Source organism: Caretta caretta, chromosome 1 (genome assembly GCF_965140235.1).
Source record: "Caretta caretta isolate rCarCar2 chromosome 1, rCarCar1.hap1, whole genome shotgun sequence".
Taxonomy (NCBI): Eukaryota; Metazoa; Chordata; order Testudines; family Cheloniidae; genus Caretta; species Caretta caretta.
Genome location: NC_134206.1, coordinates 91701929 through 91722564, shown reverse-complemented (window position 1 = coordinate 91722564; position 20636 = coordinate 91701929). Strand labels below are relative to the sequence as shown.

Below are 20636 nucleotides of genomic sequence, written 5' to 3'. Positions count from 1 at the left end.
CAAAGGATAGTGGATATGCCCCAGCCTCTGTGATCTGAGCAGAGCCCCCAAGCACTTGTGGCAAACTCACTAGTTTAGATTAAAAATCAAAACAAGTTTATTAACTAGAAAAAGATAGATTTTAAGTGATTAAGTGATATTGGCTTAGAAAATTAGAACTAGTTACAAAAGGAAATAAAATCTAAATCCTAAACTTTACCATGCTAATAATTCTAAAAGCAAGAGGATTTCTCTCACCCAAAACTTCACAGCAGTTCATGCTAACTGAAACACCTTCCAGTTAGGTCCAGCCTCTCCCAAAGTCTCAATGGAGATCTTTGTTTCCCATATGATCTTGCTTCCTTGTGTAAGATGGGGGGAAGAGGCAGGTAAAATTATAATGTGACTATCCTTCATTTATATTTTTCTCCAGGTGCTGGAAAAATCTTTGCTGTGTCATGAAGTTAGGCAGCCCCCACGCTTGAGCAACTGTTTTTGTTTACAACACCCCTGCTGGAGATAGCTGGTGATGGTCGCTTAACACCTGGCTGGGTGCTGATCACTCTTTTGTTATCTCTGAGGAGCTAGACTGTGGGAGTTCCCCAGACTCACAACAAGTTTAAGTAACAAATATATAGCAAAGTCTCATAATTTCATATGCAATGAAGATATATACACTTCAACAGGATGTTAATGTTCAACAGATTGTGACTTTTCAAACAATATCTCACAAGGCATACTTAAAATATAATAATCATATAACAGTGGTGAATATGTAGGTACAACGGATTACATGGGGTATAGTATGTCATAGTATGTTTATAGGATAGCACCAGACTGTCATGTTTTCTTTTTATAGTGATAATAGTTATTTTCTTCACTCATGTTTTCATCCTTTGAAGGTGCCCAGAGTAAAAAAAAAAAAAAAAATGGAAACTGCAGTTTTGGTTCTTGGCCTTAGACAATTGGAATAATGATGCAGCTATTCCTAAAACATTTTCAGTGGTAAGGTATTTGGGATTTTTTAGGATAATTACTTAGATGTCTTTTAAAACATTAAAAACAGTTATAAAGTATATTTTCATTGTTTTTCAATGTGCCTAATGCTCAAATGGGCACTTTACTTGCTCTCCAGAGGTTGCTTTGTGAAAATGAGATAAGCCTATGCATGGGCAGAAACATTGTGCAATAATATCTTCCATTTGCCAGGATTTCACCATTTTTAAAAATACCTTCATTTTGAAATAATATGCTGGGGCAACTCGTTGCTGGAAAAAAAAGTAAATGAAAGCCCTGATGCCTTTTATGCTACAGCTGCTGCATCACATGTATTGATGGCACAACTAATTTCTTGCTAGAAGCAAAACAATACATCTTTATGTTACTTTGATTACCATTTTACATGATTTTGCAAATGCTTGCCACAGCAAGAAAAGTGAAATGGAATTTAACCCAATTTTACAAAAATAGATTCATAAAACGTATTATGCAAACATCACTCTAAATAGTGTTATAGATCTAGTTCTAAGTTTGATTTTCTGCACACATACATTTTCTGGGTAGAAGGAGCACAAAGCAGTCCAAAACCTAACAGTTTATTAAGAGTGATTAAATACCATCATGTTGGTGTAGTCGAGTTGATCACAGGATATAAAAGAGACAAGGTGGGTGAGGTAACAACTTTTATTGGACCAACTTCGGTTAGTGAGAGAGACAAACTTTCAAGGTTACACAGAGCTCCTTTTTAGCGCTGGGGCATGTTCCTGAAGGAGAGCGCTGTGTAAGCTCAAAAGCTTGTCTCCCTCACAAACTGAAGTTGGTCCAATAAAAGATATCACCTCACCCACCTTTAACTATCATCAATAAGTCTTTAAACTAATACCATGTCTGAAAAGGTGACTACATTTTTTTATCTAATCGTTAATTTGGGGCTCTCTCAATGCATAAATAGACACAGGTTACATAGGTGAAATAGAGTTTTGTTTATTTTGTCACCATTGAATAGAGCTGATTCTCCTCACACCAGTGGTATCCATTGGAACTCCACTGAAGTCAGCACAATTATTCCAGATTTATTTTGGCATATGTGAGAGAAGAATCAAGCATTTTGTATGTATTTTATAACTCCCTCCCAAGCAATAATAAATCAAATGACTAAAAAAAGTTGATGCACTTGACATTCTTCTCCTCCTCCTCCTCCCATCTAGCACCTGCTTTCCCCCCAAACTTCCCCTACCAGTTAACACAGGCCAGTTGCCTACAGTAAGATCTAAACCTTTACTTGGCTTGCTATTGCCTAGTACATGATTGCTCTCACTATAGCTCCAAATAGTACGTGACCTTAACAGCTGCATCATTGTGATGTTTATGCATCTTTGCATTAACATGATTTGTAAAATATGAAGAATGATTAACTTATATTTCCAAAAGGTACACAATGAGGGAAAGCAATTAACTCCTTGTCCAAAGAGCCAAGGCATCTCTGTATCACCAAGTAGTGTCCTTAATATGAAGTATGTCATTATACAGAGGTTTTAAAATAAGACTTTTTAAAAAAATATTAGCTGAGACTACATTATCTATCCTGACTCCAGCATCACCTTATTTTGATCTGGCTTTTATTTCTTTTCTAATATTTAAAGCAGTAGCATTAAATTTAAATGTTCAAACAATGAGAGCCAAATTCATCCCTGGTATCTGTCATTCCATGGACTTGAGAGTCCCAACAGTGATGACTTAGGCCCCAAGGTTGTTGTCATTTCCTGTTTGAAAGAAAGACTTACAGAGTCTGTTTTCATCATCCAATAATCTTTCACTTTGACTCAATATAGAACACGATTTCCAGCCTAAAAAGAAAGCTAATGATTCTCAGTTTTTCCCTTCTGATATGTTTTTCCCTTCTGATATGTTAACTAAATAACTTCCCTCCCCTTTTTTTATTTATATTTTGTGTGTGTGTACACAGCCTGTGGGCTCTTTTGTGTTAATTATTTGATGAAATTGCCTGCTATCTTTTTTATGTATGCTTCTATATCATAATAGTATCACTTGTTCCCTCTTTGCTTTGTTCCCCAAAGTTATACTAATTCTAAGCAACTTGGTTTAATTTCCTGTCTATTCCTTAAAAGAAGGAAGCAATCCTTTTAGAATATATTTAAGCACTGAAGAAGCAGATGTGATTCCCAATTAGAGAGTTACAAAACTCTGCATTTTCTGGTAGACTGCAGAAGTTGCAATGGAATCTAGAGAGGTTAAATCAATTTGTGTGTGTATAGTGGGGAGGGAGAAATCATTCAGATACCAGTTAACAAGATATGAAAATAATTATTATGGTCACAATCCTGCAAAGAGATCCACATTAATAGATTCTTATGCCTGTGTCAATCATTTTGTAAGTTTGGGGCCAATTAATATGGTTAAAAGTACACACTGGTAATAAGTATATGTCATTCATTGCAGTATTAGTTTAAAAAACACTTTTTGAAAATGACACTACAGAATATATCTATTTGTTGGATAACTAGCTAAAAAGCCTCACGTTAGGCAAGCTATAAGGTTTGAGTGTAATACAAATTCAATGAGTTGAAGAACATTTTAATATCAGTAAAAAATAGGTATTAGGAAGTAAAGGTATAGGTACCTACATTATTGAAGATAGCACTTAATTATCATGCATAGATATGTGAGAGTCGCCATATAAATACTTAAATCCAAGTATGATAACATTGCATTTAAAATCACTGACCTCTCTGCATTGTCTAGGAGCAATCTGCACCTGAGATAAAAGTAAATATCCTCAGCAGTGCAAGGTATAGCACAAAGGGTACAGCACAAAAAAGACAGTTTAACAGAAGCCAGATTTTAAGTTTTTTTAGTTTGTATTTGGTTTCCTCAATTCTATGAGCATATTATAGGGTGTAGTACCTTAATTGCAACGATACTGGGATCTGAACTTCTGCATTTAGACAAAGTGTTAGCCTGAAGACAGGAGAGGTCACTGAAAAGGTGCTGTTTTGGTCAGATTTTTCCCATCTACTTTAATTTATAACACATCTCTCATTGTAGGTTCCAAAGGCAACAAAAATCAAAGCCAACAAGTCTGCCTGACAAAGTCAAAGCCAAGTGTCTTCCAGGTTAACTCCTCAAACAGCTTGAATATTTGAATCAGAGTCCACAGTGACAGAGTCAGAAGGGGTTACATTAAGACCATCAAAGAAGGAGACAGTCAGGACTCATTTATTCTCCAGCTGGCATATAAGCTTGCAGTAAATGGAGTTCCAGCTGATGACCTCTTGAATGGGCTGGCTCACAGCAAGACCTAAAACCTCAGTATCAGAAATAGGCCTCTTATCAGGCATCAATGCACAGAGACCGTCATGAATTTTTGTTGCTTTTGGAGTTATATTCTATGGCATTCTTCTAGCGCCACACTCAACACTTCACAGTATCTTTGTGTGATGTTAGATTGTAATTCAGTCATTTCTGTTAATTCTTTTCTCTCTATTATTTTAAGCTTCATGATACCAAGGTTGACTTATTGCTGAGAGGTGGCAGCCTGGTAACATTGTATAACACAGGGAGTGTCACTGAAAAGTGAATAGATTTACCATGCCATGATATACATATATAATTTTGGTGTAACTGTAAGATATACAACAGTAAACTCCAAGTTAGATTACTTTTTCAGTGGTGGCCAACATATATATATATATATATATTAATTTGTAAGCCAAAGAGTTACTTCCTAGCATGTTGGAGTAGGCAATGTGAGAAAGAGCCCAAATTTTTTAGACTAAATGTCATCCACATCGCTGATTACAAACCATTTTCTGAGGCAACAATGTGTGTCTGTGCCTTGAACTTATGCCTGTTGGTATGTATTGTATATTTTAAAGCACCAAGTTGTCTGCCGATATAGATTTTGCATACACTAGTTGGTTATGTACAAAAAAATGAGACTGGTTTTAAAAGTCTGTCCCATTATTGTTATATTGGGAAATCAGAATTAGCTAAAAGGGCAAATGTAATGAGGTTCTTGGATGTATAAACAGGATAATATAAAGCAAGAATATGGAGGATACATTACTTCTGTATTCGGCACCAGCGCAACCACTACTATAATAGTTCTAGGGTCAGCGCTTAAAGAAAGATATTGGAAAACTGGAGGGGGATCAGAGAAGAGCCAAGAGAATGATGAAAAGATTGAAAAAGCATCATTGTACTGTCTGATGTGAGGAGCTCAATTTATTTGTTATCAAAGAGATTAAGTGATGAGAGGGGCTAGCTACCAAAGTACATGCCTTGGATTTCTGCTGGAATCCTGCTGGGGGATGCGAGACACTGATGCCACCATGTCTGCAATTCTGTTTTTCGTGTACTATCTCAGAAGTTGTTGTTGTTGGTTTTTTCCTGTGTGTGTGTGTGTGTGTGTGTGTGTAGGGGGTCTGCTAGAGCTGGATATTTCACCTTATAGGGGCAGGGTAGACATACCTACAGACATCTCAATGATGGTCATTTCTGTCCCCGATGCTTTTTTATTCAAAGGATGGGGGTCAATTTGCAGCTGGTGGGGTGTCCACTCCCCATCCTTCCATTTGTTCCAGGGCATGGAGATGTAGTGGGTATTACAGCACCTGCTTACTCTTGAGAGCCCAGAACCAAGATCCATTTTGCCCATACACAGTTGTAGTAATGTGAGGGGGGGGGGGCAGAGGAGGGCTCATATTCTCATGCATTAGCACATAGTTCCTTTCTGCATTTTGTCTTTCATACCAACATTATATTGTACTTCTGTAACTCCATGCCTGTTGGGTGTAGTGCTCCATCCTCCTCTAGTGGCACCTAGACCACATAGAAAATAATGAATCTGTTACAGCCTTAATAAAGAGCTACATGGCTTTTAGCTTATATAGTAGAGCTCATGGATTTAGCTCCAGAGGTCCTAAATTCAACCCCACCCACCAACAATGGGGGGGGGTCCATCATCTTTACACTTCCCCTCACTTTTCTCTCTAAGGTATTCAGACTCTGTTTAAGGCAATATAGTTACAGCTGCTTATTATATTTGGCCCTTATGTTACAGAGTCTGAAAACATCACTGCTAAACCAAATCCAGACTCTTGTGAATACAGCACAGACCACCAGAGAGCAAGAGTAGTAATATTCTAAAAAGAGCTGACTGCTGTTTTAAAAGAAATACAACTTAACATACATAAGTGTTTGTCTCAACCGATTAAAAAAAAACTTTTTGAAGCCATTTACAACAAAGACTAATGTAACTCTTTGCTAAGTATTGTAAAGTAATGATAAAATCTCACTAAATTCTGGATCCTCTATGATATTATGAGTCACCTCCTACTAATATACAATGTAGCTTAGTACCAGAACTAATATGATACATTATATAATTCACTGTGTACGGCTTTAAGCCACTAGAGTTCAAATATAATAGGATATGAATAATGTAAAGAGTAATGAATTGTTTCATTTTCTAGTTAAAGTTCAATGTAAGTCTGTCATAAATATAAAGGGAAGGGTAACCACCTTTCTGTATACAAAACTATAAAATCCCTCCTGGCCAGAGGCAAAACCCCTTCACCTGTAAAGGGTTAAGAAGCTAAGATAACCTCGCTGGCACCTGACCAAAATGACCAAATAGGAGACAAGATACTTTCAAACCTGGAGCCGGGGGCTGGGGGGGGGGGAGACAAAGGGTCTGTCTGTCTGTGTAATGCTTTTGCCGGGAACAGATCAGGAATGCTCTTCAGAGATGCTCCTGTAAAAGGTTAGTAAGCAATCTAGCTAGAAATGCGTTAGATTTTCTTCTGGTTAAATGGCTGGTAAATAAGCTGTGCTGAATGGAATGTATATTCCTGTTTGTGTGTCTTTTTGTAACTTAAGGTTTTGCCTAGAGGGATTCTCTGTGTTTTGAATCTGATTACCCTGTAAGGTATTTACCATCCTGATTTTACAGGGGTGATTCTTTTACTTTTTCTTCAAATAAAATTCTTCTTTTAAGAACCTTATTGCTTTTTCCTTGTTCTTAAGATACAAGGGTTTGGGTCTGTGTTCACCGATGCAAATTGGTGAGGATTTTTATCAAGCCTTCCCCAAGAAAGGGGGTGTAGAGCTTGGGGGGATATTTTGGGGGGAAGACATCTCCAAGTGGGCTCTTTCCCTGTTCTTTGTTTAACACGCTTGGTGGTGGCAGCATAGGGTTCAAGGACAAAGCAAAGTTTGTACCTTGGGGAAGTTTTTAACCTAAGCTGGTAAGAATAAGTTTAGGGGGTCTTTCATGCAGGTCCCCACATCTGTACCCGAGAGTTCAGAGTGGGGATGGATCCTTGACAAAGTCCATGATCAATATAGTTAAATATGAGTAAATGCATAATGAAGTATAAGTATCACCATAACTTATTCACATATATAACATATAAATAAGTGCAGTATTTGGAGATGTCATTTACTTCATATAGGCTACTGTAATTACTTGTCATTTAGCTTAAGTACTAACTAAAATTGTTTTAATGCACTTAATGATCAGTGAAACTACCAATTGCTTGTGGATATCAGTAACCAAGTATATGTTCAGGATAAGATTTAAGAAAAAAAGAAATAATCAAAATGTACTGTATTAAGTTAATCAGTACTTACTATCCCTTCCAAGAAGACTATGGGTCACTTGATTCACTTTACTGGTAAGTAGTAAGTTCTAGTCTGTGACTCACTGTACTACAAAGAAATAACAACCATCCTCGCCAATTTCCATAGGTGAACACAGACCCAAAGCCTTGGATCTTAAGAACAATGAACAAGCAATCAGGTTCTTAAAAGAAGAATTTTAATTAAAGGAAAAGTAAAAGAATCACCTCTGTAAAATCAGGATGGTAAATACCTTACAGGGTAATCAGATTAAAACAGAGAATCCCTCTAGGCTAAACCTTAAGTTACAAAAAGACATAAAAACAGGAATATACGATGTTAAGGGGCTTATTCCTTCACCCACTTACTTCTCTGGTCCTTCTCGCATAAACAGAGAGCAACAATACCCTAAGTCCAAAGGTGCAAACAATTCAATGTTTATTGGGGTGAACTTCCAGCAAGCATGATTCCAGTTTCCTTCCTTAGTATCCTCCTTCCCAGCTCTGACACCACAGAGCCTTACACTTGTGTCCCTGTTCCCATTCCTGCCCTTAGCAAAACATGATTCCAATTTCCTTACCCCCGTTCCCTGTTCCCATTTCCCCCTTTAGCAAAACATGATTCCAATTTCCTTACCCACATTCCCTGTTCCCATCTCCCCTACCCATACATACATTCCATTCAGCACAATTTATTTGATCAGCCATTTAAATAAAACAGAATCTAATGCATATCTAACTAGATTGCTTACTGACTGTTTACAGAAGTTCTGACCTGCATTCCTGCTCTGGTCCCGGCAAAAACCAACACATACACACAGACAGAGAGAACCCTTTGTTCCCTTTCCCCCTGTTTACAGGTCTGTTTGCTGGCTCCTGTGCCTCTGCAGCTGTCTGTCCATTTTGCATGTTCAGAATCTGAATTGTCAAATGCTTAGAGAATCATATATAGCCAATTTCCTCTAGATTAAGGCTGTGCACTTTTATTCAGTTAGGACTACATCCATGACAGGTTTTCAACTTTCAGATATCAAAGTGTAGGTGTTTTATTTATTTATAACTCAGTGCAGTTTTTTGGGAGGAGGAGAGTGGTTTCAGAAGTCCCTTTCTCCTACAGTGTTTGTTCTCACACAATCAAGCCAACTCCAATTTCAGCAAGAGATACAATTTTCAGAAATGTATGCACTCTTGAAAGTTGAGACTGTGTGATGTGGTGGGGATGGGGATGGGAAGAGAAGAGTAGAGAACCAGGACTCCATAGACCTGCTGTCCGGACAAAGAGAGGAAAACATGTCTTGCATGACCGATACTCTCTATCTTGATCAGGTGTGTAAGGAATGGTCAGAGGCTTGGCTTTCTACCTCTATACTGTTTCAAGACAGTTCATGGAGGTGGGAGAGTAGAGAATGAGCACATTATACTTAATAAAGGGCTGTAATAAATGACTTCTTCTTTGTTTAGAACTTTCAGGACAATTCCTTGGAAGTGCTGAGTACACCATTTCCTACTGAGGTCACCTAAAATTGTATTCCTTTAAAAAAAAAGACTGGACAATACAGATACACAAAAGTAAGAAAACTCACATCCGTTTTGATTTAAGACAGAATCTGAAGTCAATCGGAAATTAACATGGTTTAGCAAATGCTCAGTGGCTCTCAGGATTTGGTCTTTGTCTTGTCTAAGTCATGACAAAACATGGGACAATATTTCAGGAGAGAGAGAGGGTGTGCAAGTTACTGGTGAAAATAAGAAGAATTCTTTGAAAAAGTAGGGTTAACAGATGTGTGTTCGAGCTTTGTTAATAAAATAGTTCATTAAACCTATACCTTGATAGGTTATCAAATGTTATCTAAATAACATTTTAGGGTCAAGGTTACTGAACCTCTGCTGAGAAAAAAGAATCAGTAGTAAATGAAAATAAAGCTCTTACACTCATTAAATTGAAGTGAGATTGCTTACTGGAACTTCCTCCAGCTACAAATTTGAAAGTGCAAGAACCATCTTCGGTGGAGGCATATGATCCTAATAGGAAATCGTGGTAGCCATGTTGGAGTTTTACAACAGCCCATATCTTAAGCTACTGAAAATATATGAATGGGTCATAGTTCACTGAATCTACAATGGAAAGGCACATAGAAGAGCCAGCAGGGCTTAAACAGTTTGAAAGAACACAAAATAGAAAGGCACAACCTGAAACAGCTTTAAAACAAACAAAACTCATTTGTTTTGGGGAGGGGGGGTATTTGGCATTTTTATTGCTTTTTCAGTTGCTTTCCAGGCTTCTAATACCCATGACAACTGCACAGTTGCTCAATTATGACAGAACTGGAGAAGCACAAGAACATTCAAACCCATTAAATGTTCTTGAAAATCAAAGTCTAAAGCTAAGAAGTTGCACTTCTGCTATACTTAGTGGGTGAGGGAGTAAATGATATTTGTGATTCACTGCCCAACCACACACCGGGCAGCCACAAAGATCCCCTTGTGAAAAGCCATTAATGTTCCAATTGAACCCTCTTCTCTGTCTCTGAGAAAAGTGGTATATGAAACATTTGATTTCAGGCAAACAAGACAAGAGCAAGGCAAGACACTGGCCAATAGTTATGCAAACTACACTTGCATGACAGTTGCTGATCTGGATCATGAAATCAGGATGCAATGCTGTGTGTCAATTAAATTTCTCAGAACAGTTTTTAGAGAACCATAGAATTTCATAAAGAGAGAGATGGAGAAACTGGACAGTTGGGATAATAGCTACATATGCTACTTTTAAGCCAACCGACAACTCCCCTATGATAAGCAAATTCTCAGTTGGCCAGTTAAGACCAGAGTTCAGTTACTTTATATGGCCTGAGCAATACAATATGATCAAAACAAAAGGGAGTAAAAATAACCTAGTTGTATGTCTATACTAGTGGCTTTAAATCTAAAGCATCTCAAAGTTCTTCACAAGTTACATACGTCTAGCTGAATCTTACACCTTCCCATACAGCTTTTTAATAGCAGAAAGGAACATGACAAAATGGTCACACAACAGTCCTCCCCACATATCTAAGGATAATACACTCATTCACTTTCACTCATTGATTTGACTGATTGATTTAATTGATGATGTTTAGAGCAAAATTTGTCAGGGGGCTCCAATTGATTTCAGGATGAGTAGGGAGCTTTGCCCTGTATCTCAGGGTAGAATTAGAAATGTAGGTTTTACCATGGTAATAGCTTTTTATTTTTTGGCAGTTTAAAAAGAGCTCTGTGAAAGCTCAGAAGCTTGTCTCTCTCACCAACAGAATTTGGTCCAATAAAAGATATTACCTCATTCACCTTTTTCTCTTTTAAAAAATCCTGGAACTTCCTGGTTTTGTCTATCATCCCCTGTCTAACCATTTCAGAATGGATCTTGTCTCCACTTCATGGGGGATGGGAAGATGCTTTTCTTCCATTTTCTCCTAAGCTCCATCACTTTTGTTGCTAACTTTTGCCTTATCATTTTCACTTCAGCCAGAAGAATAATTTCTATTGAAGATCCCCAAAATACTTCTTCATAGATTGAGGGGTTGCTGAGTAGGCAAGCGATAAGGACTCATTTTTCCACTCCCCCTCCATTCGCCCCCAGGAAAGCAAGTATGTTGTCTCCTTATTTCTGATGTCTGCCAGCCCCTTTAGTGGGAGTTCCAGGGTTACTTCCAAGTCCATGTCCAGTGTGATAAAACAGACACACTGCTGCAGCTTCTCTGGGCCAAAGAGGATTTCTTTGTTCTGTGCTCCAGGTCGGATGAAAGTCAGCTCCACATCCCTTTCATTCAGTCTAAGCTCTGTACAAAACTGTACTGTGGTGTCTGGTAGATAATAAAACAATGAGAATGTATCCATGAGAACAAACATTTGCTGCACATTGCAAATATAATCCATCTGTGACTAGATTAACCCATATTCCCAATAGTCTGTATAGGTTCATAAATTATTATGAACAGATTTTTTTTAAAAGTCTCATTTTTTCCCATTCTTAGCAATGATTTGAATCCTTTTCCAACACAATTTTAAAGATGTTCAAAACAACAAGAACAAATAATAATGGATGACCTTCTCTAATGAGAGCTGCCAGAGAAAGCAGGTCAGAAGGAAGTTTTTTCAGTTTTAATGTGAGGTAAAAGCACTGTTAGGAAATGTAGGTAGTCTGCATTTTTATCTTTTAACTGAAAGCAGTAATAACATTTAGTAGCAGGATATGAAGTATGGAATGGGAGAGAAACCAAATTCTTCTGCCTGTAGTTTAAGGAAAGAGCACATCATTTATCTGTTTGTTTCCTCAGCTTTAAAATGGGGATAATGATTCTTATAGGATCATATCTGCTGGACAGGGTTGTTGTCGGAATAGATGTTTGCATGGTCAAGTGCTATTTGTTATTAGCAGAGGGAGAACTTTCCCTACTCTCAGTCCTCTTGACCCGAGGGAGTTATGCCCCTCAGGAGCACGCAGTGTAGCCCTTCCTCAATATACCCCACCAGTCAGTGATAGGAGGAGCCCACAAAAGGAGGACAAGGTAGAGTTCTCTCTCCATTGACTCCCTTTCCCCAAGTAAGAGTGGAGGGAGCAAAATAAAAACATTTTCTTCTTCCATGGAAAAGGAGCTCAGGAAAGAGCTGAAATAAGGGGAAAGAGGTGGAAATAATATGGCAAGCGAAAGAAAGAATCATGGAGAGAAGGAGGAATAGGGGAAGAAAAAAATAGTATAGAAATGGGAGAATAAGGAAGAGAAAGATCAGAGGGAATATTGAGAAAAAATAAGAGGACAAATTTTCCAGTAGCAGAACCTGAGCAATTTCCATTTGCTTCAATGACAATTGCTTGTCTGCAGTGATTAGAGAATTGAGGCTAGGAGTGAGGAAGAGGAGCTCCACAAGATAGGAAGATTTGACAAAGGAGAGAGAAAATACAGAAAGAAACAAAAAGCTGGAAACATGAAATTGAATACATTAAGAATTAGAAAAGGCAAGTTAGAAAGATGAAAAAAGAATGTTCATGGATGTTTCAAGTTTTAAAACATGGGAAAACTGAAGCAAAAGAAAATAGAGGTGAAACTGAATAGAAGTTACTAAAGAGGCACAGACAAGAAGGGAAGACAGAAAGAAAGAAAACTAGATTAATATGTTAAATTAAAATAACTATTGCCAGCCATTGGCATTGTGAGGCTTAGCAATGCTTAGCAGTGGTTATGAACTTCCTTTCTACCACTAAACTATTCTACTGTTTTAGTAAAAAAAATGCAATAGCATACTGATCTACTGAACCGGAGAGCCTGAGATTTAATGGAAGAATTGGGAAAAAAATCAATCAAAATCAAGGTATTTTGCAGAAGTGTATCAATTATGACAACATTTGATGGAAAATGATGAAATTATTCATTTCAGCTTTCTCATTTTGTTTTGGCAGTTTTGAAAACTTGTTGGAATTATGATTTCATACAATTTTGGATTTATTTTTTATATTTCATTATGAAGTTTTGATAATGTCACAACATTTTTTGTTTCCATTTCACTCACACACACACACACACACAATCCCCAACATTTTAACTTTTCCCCAAACCAGGAGAAAAAGTTTCATAATACTGGAATTTCCCGAGGAACATAAATTCTGTCCCTTATACTCTAATATGTATCAAACTTCCTTCTGACAGGAATGCTAAACTTCCAGAGACTATTTTTGCATTATTCCCAAAAGGACTGGACCTGGAAAGTGGCATATCTCAGAAGGATTGCCCAACTTAATGTTATTATCTTGGAACAACAGTGTTTTGCTAAACCTGGAATTCTTTGTGAAGAGATCTTCATCACCTTGAACCCCTCTGAAAACTCCCTAAGGTGTAATCTCCAGGACAAACCTACTGTGTTCCACTCTAGATATGATCAAAACTTGGAATTTCCATTCCATGGGAAATTGAAACATTGTGGGATTTCTTTCCTGTTTCAAAATATTTGAGAATGTTTTGATTTCAATTATTAGGATTTTAAAAAGAAGGAATTCTGCTGGAAAAGTAATTGACCAGTTCTATTCCTCTAATAAACTCCAATAAGTTTTTTTTTTAAATGAAACTATTACAAAGCCAAAACTTTTATGTTAGCTGCAACTCTTTTCACATAGCTCTGCTGAACTGTATTATTTTATGAAGTGTAATTGGTTGAAGATTAAGTCAAATATTTACTTTTCTTCTCCTTAAATTGAGTCTTGTATTATATGTTATTTATTTTTACCTTTAGAGCATTTAAGTACAAATCAAATCTATTAGAATGCTAACATCTGAAAAATTCAAATGGCATTCAGGACACCTATTCAATTTTGCAGAAACTTGATAAAACTCTGAAGTGAGAACACAATTACAGGGCTAGCTTTGATTATTTAAATTCCTCAACACTTTTGCCAAATGCACGGTCAGTAAGCCACAGGCATCAGGAGCAGGTGAAAATTCAGTGGCAGTATATTGTGATGGCTCTCACTAGGAGTTTGTTGACAAGTGAACCTGTGCAACTGTTAGATGGTACGTATTATGTGATTTTGTGTCATACCTCATAATGTCTACAGTTATAGCTACACAAGGAAAGGCTACATTTGTAATTTCTATTAAAGTCTGCTCTTTTATTCTAAGGGCTTTGGGTTGGTCACTCATTTAGGCTGAGATAATGTTACAGTTTTTGACAGGAAAAGGAAAATTGTCAGAAACAAATAGTTTCAGAGAAGACTATTGAACTTCCAACATTCTACTGCTAGCCCATGGAGTTGAGCTCCATAGGAGTTGCAAAGAGAGCTCGATGCCTGCTATCAGCTGAAGTGCTCAAACAGTGGGGGATAGGGCAATATCAAAACAATAGATTTGTGCTATGGCTAGATTAGTTCATATAAGCTATGCTTTGCATTCCCTGCAGGATAGCACACTGTCTTAAAAGATTCCACTGTATTGTTTATCTCCAGATGGTGTGACTTACCATATCTCAGCAACAGCCACCTACTTTATGAAAAACCACCACCACATTTAAACAATCTGAAGCAGCTAAAGAATACTTGAGCTGAAAAAAAAAAACAGGTATTGATTTATTCAGAGGCTTTCCCAGGAGGAAAAAAAGCACAAAGTGTACACAACCGACTGGTCAGTGTTGTCACTAGAATATGGATCTTGTGTGAAGATTTTATTTACTGACTGGTTTAATGCGGGTCTCACTGGTTTCCAAAAACAAAATAGTATACAGTACCAGAGAAGGATGTATGAAGTGAAGACAAAGACCCTCTGTAAATATATACAGAATACTATCTCACTGTGTTGATCATGAGAATAGCAAAGAGCTCTCCATTCTTCTGTCAGATGGTAGAAACAGAGAAGTGCCATGCAGGTTTGTGCCATGCAGCATTACGTCGACAGGAGAGTGCTGTCCCATCAACATAATTACTCCACCTTAGTGAGAAGTGGCAGCTATGTTGGTGGGAGGGTGTCTTCCACTGACATAGCACAGTGTAGACACTGCTTTAAGTCGATGTAAGTTACGTCACTCAGCGGGGTTGCTTTTTCATACCCCAAGTGATGTAACTTACATCGACTTAAGCGGTATTATAGACAAGCCCTGAGATACCATTTGATCTTTCTCTTTCCAATGTTTAGTGATAGAGCTGATTAGAATCAATTAAAAGCCCTTGCTCCCAGTCTGTGATTCCCAGAGCGGTCCTCACTGCTGAGCAAGATGTAGAGCTTGTGTGGGAACAGTGACAAGAAACTGGACTGAAGTCAGAGTGAGCTTGGTTAAATGGTTGAATCTCAGAACGTGACCTTGCAGCAAGTGGCAGCAGCAGTAGCATGGTGCGGTGGGAGAGAGTCAGTGGTGGCAGAGAGAAAGAGGCAGCTGTGAGTCAGTTGCAAGGCAGCAGCAGCAAACACATTGCTGAATTGCCACAACAAGGGGTGGAAGGTGAAACCTGCACCTCTGAACTCTGATTCTTCACTAACCAAGGACCACTGTGGTGCAGTGGAGGGAAAATAGATTGGTGTGTAAAGGGACACTTTTTGATAGACTTTCACACCATAAAGTGAGAACCTGAGACAAAGGACACTGCCCAACATAACGTGAGGTTGGATTTGCTTATTGTCACATGCTTTTCAATTATGGCCATGGTGTTTTCCCAAAAGAATGCTGGGTGCCCATTTTCCCTTTTAATAAAAGTTTGATTTCGTTGGGTCCCCTTGTGCTTGCACGAGGAGAAGTATTGCTCTTAGAAGAGCCCCGGGTGCTGTTCAGTTTTACCAGATTGCTGGGTGGAGGCTCAAGCCAGTTCTGGTTTATATAGTTAAGAGAAACCTCTAGACATTAAACCCAGCCCTTGTTGCTGCGACTCCACATGGCAGAAAGGTTACATAGACATGCCCTGAGACTTGAAAGAGGAAAGGGGGATGAGCTAGAGCAAGCTGGAGTGTGTCTGGGAGCAAGCAGGTTGCAGTCAAGAAGAAACGGGAGAAGAAGACTGCATGAAGGTTGAATAGGAGGGTTGTATTTTGAGGCACTTTGCAAGGTATACTGTGGCAGGTCCGGCTCTACATTTTTTGCCGTCCCAAGCAGGAAAAAAACAAACAAACCTGCTGAATACCCCTCTGCCCGAGAGAACAGGAACATCGGAGGGAGCTTCCACCAAATTGCGGCCGATGGGCTGCTGCTGGAATGCCACCCCAGGAACAGGCGGAGTGCCGCACCTCTAGCAGCTCCGCCATAGGCACCAGCTTGCTTAGCTGGTGCCTAGAGCCAGCCCTGTACTGTGGGAGGAGAAGGGAGCTAAAAAGGTCAAGAAGATGGTGCAGAGAGAGAGTTCAGATGTTGGAGATGTTTGGGTTAGTTGAGTGGTGAAAAGTGGGATAAAGTTCTGCCTCCGTTTCTTTGTGCAATGTGCTGCGTTGCAAATAAAGCTGGTTAGGAATTTTTCATCTGCTTTTTTTTCAATATAATATGCATTTCCACAAAAGTGAAATTTTCATCAGGCTTGCTTTTTTTTTTTCCAGTTTTTCATTGAGAAAATTGGAACAAAATATTTCCTTTTGTCAGGCTGACCCAAATTAAAAAATTTCATTTTTGTCAAATTGAATCAAAGTGTTTAGTTTGGGATCTGTTGGCCATTAATCTGCATCCACCTGAGTTGCCATGCTGCCCTATGGCAGCTGTAGTTTGAGTTCCTCATGCCCCCATTCTCTGCTATGGACTCTCCAACTTGACTACATCTCTCAAGATGCACTACCATCTCCGCTCTGGCTGAACTGCCACAATGCACCATTTGTTCCTTGTTAAACAAAGTCAAAACAAATTGTTTGATTTGGTTCCACAAATCAAAATGAAATATTTTGTTTCAGGAATGTAGAAACAAAGTGATTTTTTTAAGCATTATGTTCTACACCATCTTCTGAGATTTCAACATTTTGTGCCAATGCAGGATCAAAACAAATTTCAAAATACTGGAATTTCCTACAGGATGAAAATTTGGATTTTCATCCAGCTCTAGCTATCAGGTTTAAACTAATTTTAATCTGGGGGATACTGTTTCTGCTTGAAACTTCTCAGTTTGAACTTTGCTTTGGACACACATCATAGCTCCCATTGTTTCAAATAAGAAACACTAGAGCAAATCATTGTTCCTCTTAAGTGGTCAAAATCTTCATTATCTGTCCATCCTCTCCTAGAATCCATCCAAAACACTTCGGGGGGGGGGGGGGGAACCTTCAGAGCAACTAAAGATACAGACATCTTTTCTTATTAATCTGACATTGTCTGTGACATGTGTCATCATTAGTCAAGTGTCCCATAACAGAACAGGCATCACATGCTTCATATCCTTCCCTCTTTCCAGTGCATGTTATCAAGGCTGTCAAATACTTTTAAAGTGGAATATGATATCTTAATGGAAACTAAAAGCTGTCACTTACAATACAAAATGTATTGACAAAGTAACATACAACCATACCAGCTCTGGGTAGCCCAAAGGGAGCATGGGATTTGATGGAGTCAAAGTAGGTCACTTTACTTTTCAAGTAGTACATTCTACTCAAAATATACAGTGAAACTCTTTTGGGTATAAAAAAGGCAGATCCTTTGATGTGATGTTTACTCTTGGGATGCCATGTCTGAATTTCTTCCTTTTCTATTAGTTTTATTTTTCCTTGTCACCTTAATCAGCCCTCCGACACTGATCCCCAACCATAAACATCTGAGGTCTAATTCCAGAGAGTGCTGATTTAGTAAACTGGAATCATCTGATCAAGTACAATCTAGAGTAATTTGCTTTACTTCCCTTTAATAAACAAATACTCAGCTGCTCCCATTTACTCACTTTTGCTCAGACCACACAGAAGAACAGAGGAGAGGGGAAAAAATAAAATAGGTCGGAGACATGCAAATACAGGAAAAGTGCCTATATACAGAATCAACTGCACAGCCATGATCTACAACTTGCAAACTCCAAGCATAATTCCCACTCTATATGCTATACTTTTAAGCAACTACCAAGCAGATAGAAGGATTTACCTGGCAAATAGTCAGCCAATAGCAACACAGCACGGAAAAGACTGGCTGTAAGCATCTGGAGTGAGTTAGGAGGCGAAGGAGATCACCATATTGAAATGGAGTGCCAAAATGTCTTCTGTTTTCCTGTAGATTTCAACCCAATGGAGGTTTCACTGGCCCTGCCTATGTCCCCTCCTCAGTACCAACTACTGTTCTTTTCTAAGGAGAAAAGGCAATGCAGGAACAGGCCTAAGAAATCTATGGAAATCCGTTCTATTGAAATGTTTTGCTTCCCCCTAGTATTTGCAAAGGAGATATACCATCTTTGGTGATTGCTTCCTGCTCTATTTTTGAATGATAAAGGGAAATGTTATAGCTGATTTTTTCATGCCACAAGATTTACTCCACACCTTGATATATCCATTTTCAATAAATTTCTCAATTCCAGTTAGGTCCAAGTAATTATCTAAACAGAGAAAATTCTTTCTGAAAGAGTCTGCTCCTAAATTTTGATCACAAAATAGAAGAATTAATCTTCAGATATACAACATTAATGACAAGGGGTTGGATTTTCCACACTAAGGCCCCAATCATAGAAAGCATATACACAGGTGCTTAACTTTCCTCCCATGTGGACCAGTGACATACTAACCAAACTTTAAGCAAAGTATTTTAAATTTAGCAGTGGGCGGGGCCAGCTCTAGGCACCCGCAAAACAAGCAGGTGGTGGGGGGGGGGCACATTTCTAGGGGCGGCATTCCAGTGCCGGCCATGCTGCCCCTAGAAATGTGACCCCCCCCCCCCCCCCCCAGCTTGCCTCCACTCCGCCTCTGCCTGCTCCCCTGAGTGCGCCGCCACCGCTCCGCTTCTCCCCCCTCCCTTCCTTCCTCCCTCCCTCCCAGGCTTACTGTGCAAACCAGCTGTTTGGTGCGCGGCAAGCCTGGGAGAGCGGGAGGAGAAGCCAAGTGGCAGCGCTGTCCGGGGAGGCAGCGGTGGTGGAGCGGAGGTGAGCTGGGGCGGGGAGTGGTTCCTCTACCCCCTCTCCCCCGCTCACCTCCTGCTCCGCCTGCTCCCCTGAACACGCTGCCTCTCCCTCGCCTGAGAGGGAGTGGGGAGAAGCAGACCGGCAGTATGTTCAGGGGAGCAGGCAGAGCAGACGTGAGCTGGGTTGTGGGGTAGCTGCAGGAAGCAAGCGGAGGGAATGAGGCACACCCTGGGGAGGAGGCGGGGGCGGGGATTTGCGGAAGGGGTTGGGAAGGGGAGGAGTTGGGGCGGAGCCAGGGGTGGGAGGGAGAGCATGAAAGAGAAAGTGGGGGCGGCCAACATGTTTTTGCTTGAGGTGGCAAAAATCCTAGAGCCAGCCTTGGCAGTGGAAACAAAGCTTTGGGCCCCAGGGGAATGAAGGGGAAGGATTTTAAAACAAATAGCTGGTATGAATGTATATTTTACCTAAAATACTGGGACTACCCATGGTAGTAAAGCACCAGTGTAAGGTGTGCAGGATTGGGGCCTAAGTGGTTAAGGAGCTCAAGGGCCATTAAAAGTCCCTTGTGTTAAAGTCATTCAGGATTTTTTGGAAATCTCACCCAATGCCTTCTCAACGTAAATTAACTGATCGAAAATGTAGGGACCAATCCTGCACATTTTTCTCAGTTAAGTATTACCACTGAAGCTATACACATTACTTGTGTTAGCAAGGATAACTTACATGAGTAGTACTGGTTGCAGGATTGGATCCTTAGAATGCAGGGCTCAGCATACAAAAGTAATGTAATGACATGGAAAATAATAAATTACATGACCGATGCTTCACAGATGCGCATTAGTATGTCATCATTCACCAAAAGGAAAAGGAGAGCAAGAGACAGAATTTTCATTAAACTAGGTATACAAAATGACACCTTAAAAAAATTGTAAACAAAACCAGAATGGTATTAAAGACATAAATCTTACTATGTTACCCGGCCAGTCAGAACGCTCATCGTAATTCTTAGCAAAGAAAGGGAAAAAAGCCAGAAAGACAAAGCTTAGTGAACTTTGAACTGCATATTTTCCATATGCTGAATGATTTATACAGCTAGCAATCACTATCCTGCAATGATCTCTAATCATACAGATTTGGCTTTTGTTGAAGTTACTAGGCAATCTGAATTACTGTTTATGCAACTTCGGAATGACTAAACAAACAGTTATGCTTCCGTACATTTTTTTTCCTCACATAAATAAAGCTTAGCACAGTTTATCATCATTCAAGAAGGAAAACTGGACAAATATTGAGTTACATCTTCACACAGAATCATAGAATATCAGGGTTGAAGGGACCTCAGGAGGTCATCTAGTCCAACCCCCTGCTCAAAGCAGGACCAAATCCCAACTAAATCATCCCAGCCAGGGCTTTCTCAAGCCTGACCTTAAAAACTTCTAAGTAAGGAGATTCCACCACCTCTCTAGGTAACGCACTCCAGTGTTTCACCACACTCTTAGTGAAAA

The 20636-nt window shown here is 39.2% G+C and overlaps 1 long non-coding RNA gene across 1 annotated transcript; it reads right to left on the bottom strand.

Moving 5' to 3' along the window:
- Window positions 1-9858: 9858 nt before the first annotated feature.
- On the bottom strand, window positions 9859-18877 carry LOC125628298 (uncharacterized). Its single transcript, XR_007354175.2, has 3 exons — window positions 18168-18877; window positions 14604-14684; window positions 9859-11458 (listed from the first exon to the last, which is right to left on the bottom strand). It is a non-coding gene; the product is annotated as an uncharacterized LOC125628298 (long non-coding RNA).
- Window positions 18878-20636: the final 1759 nt, after the last annotated feature.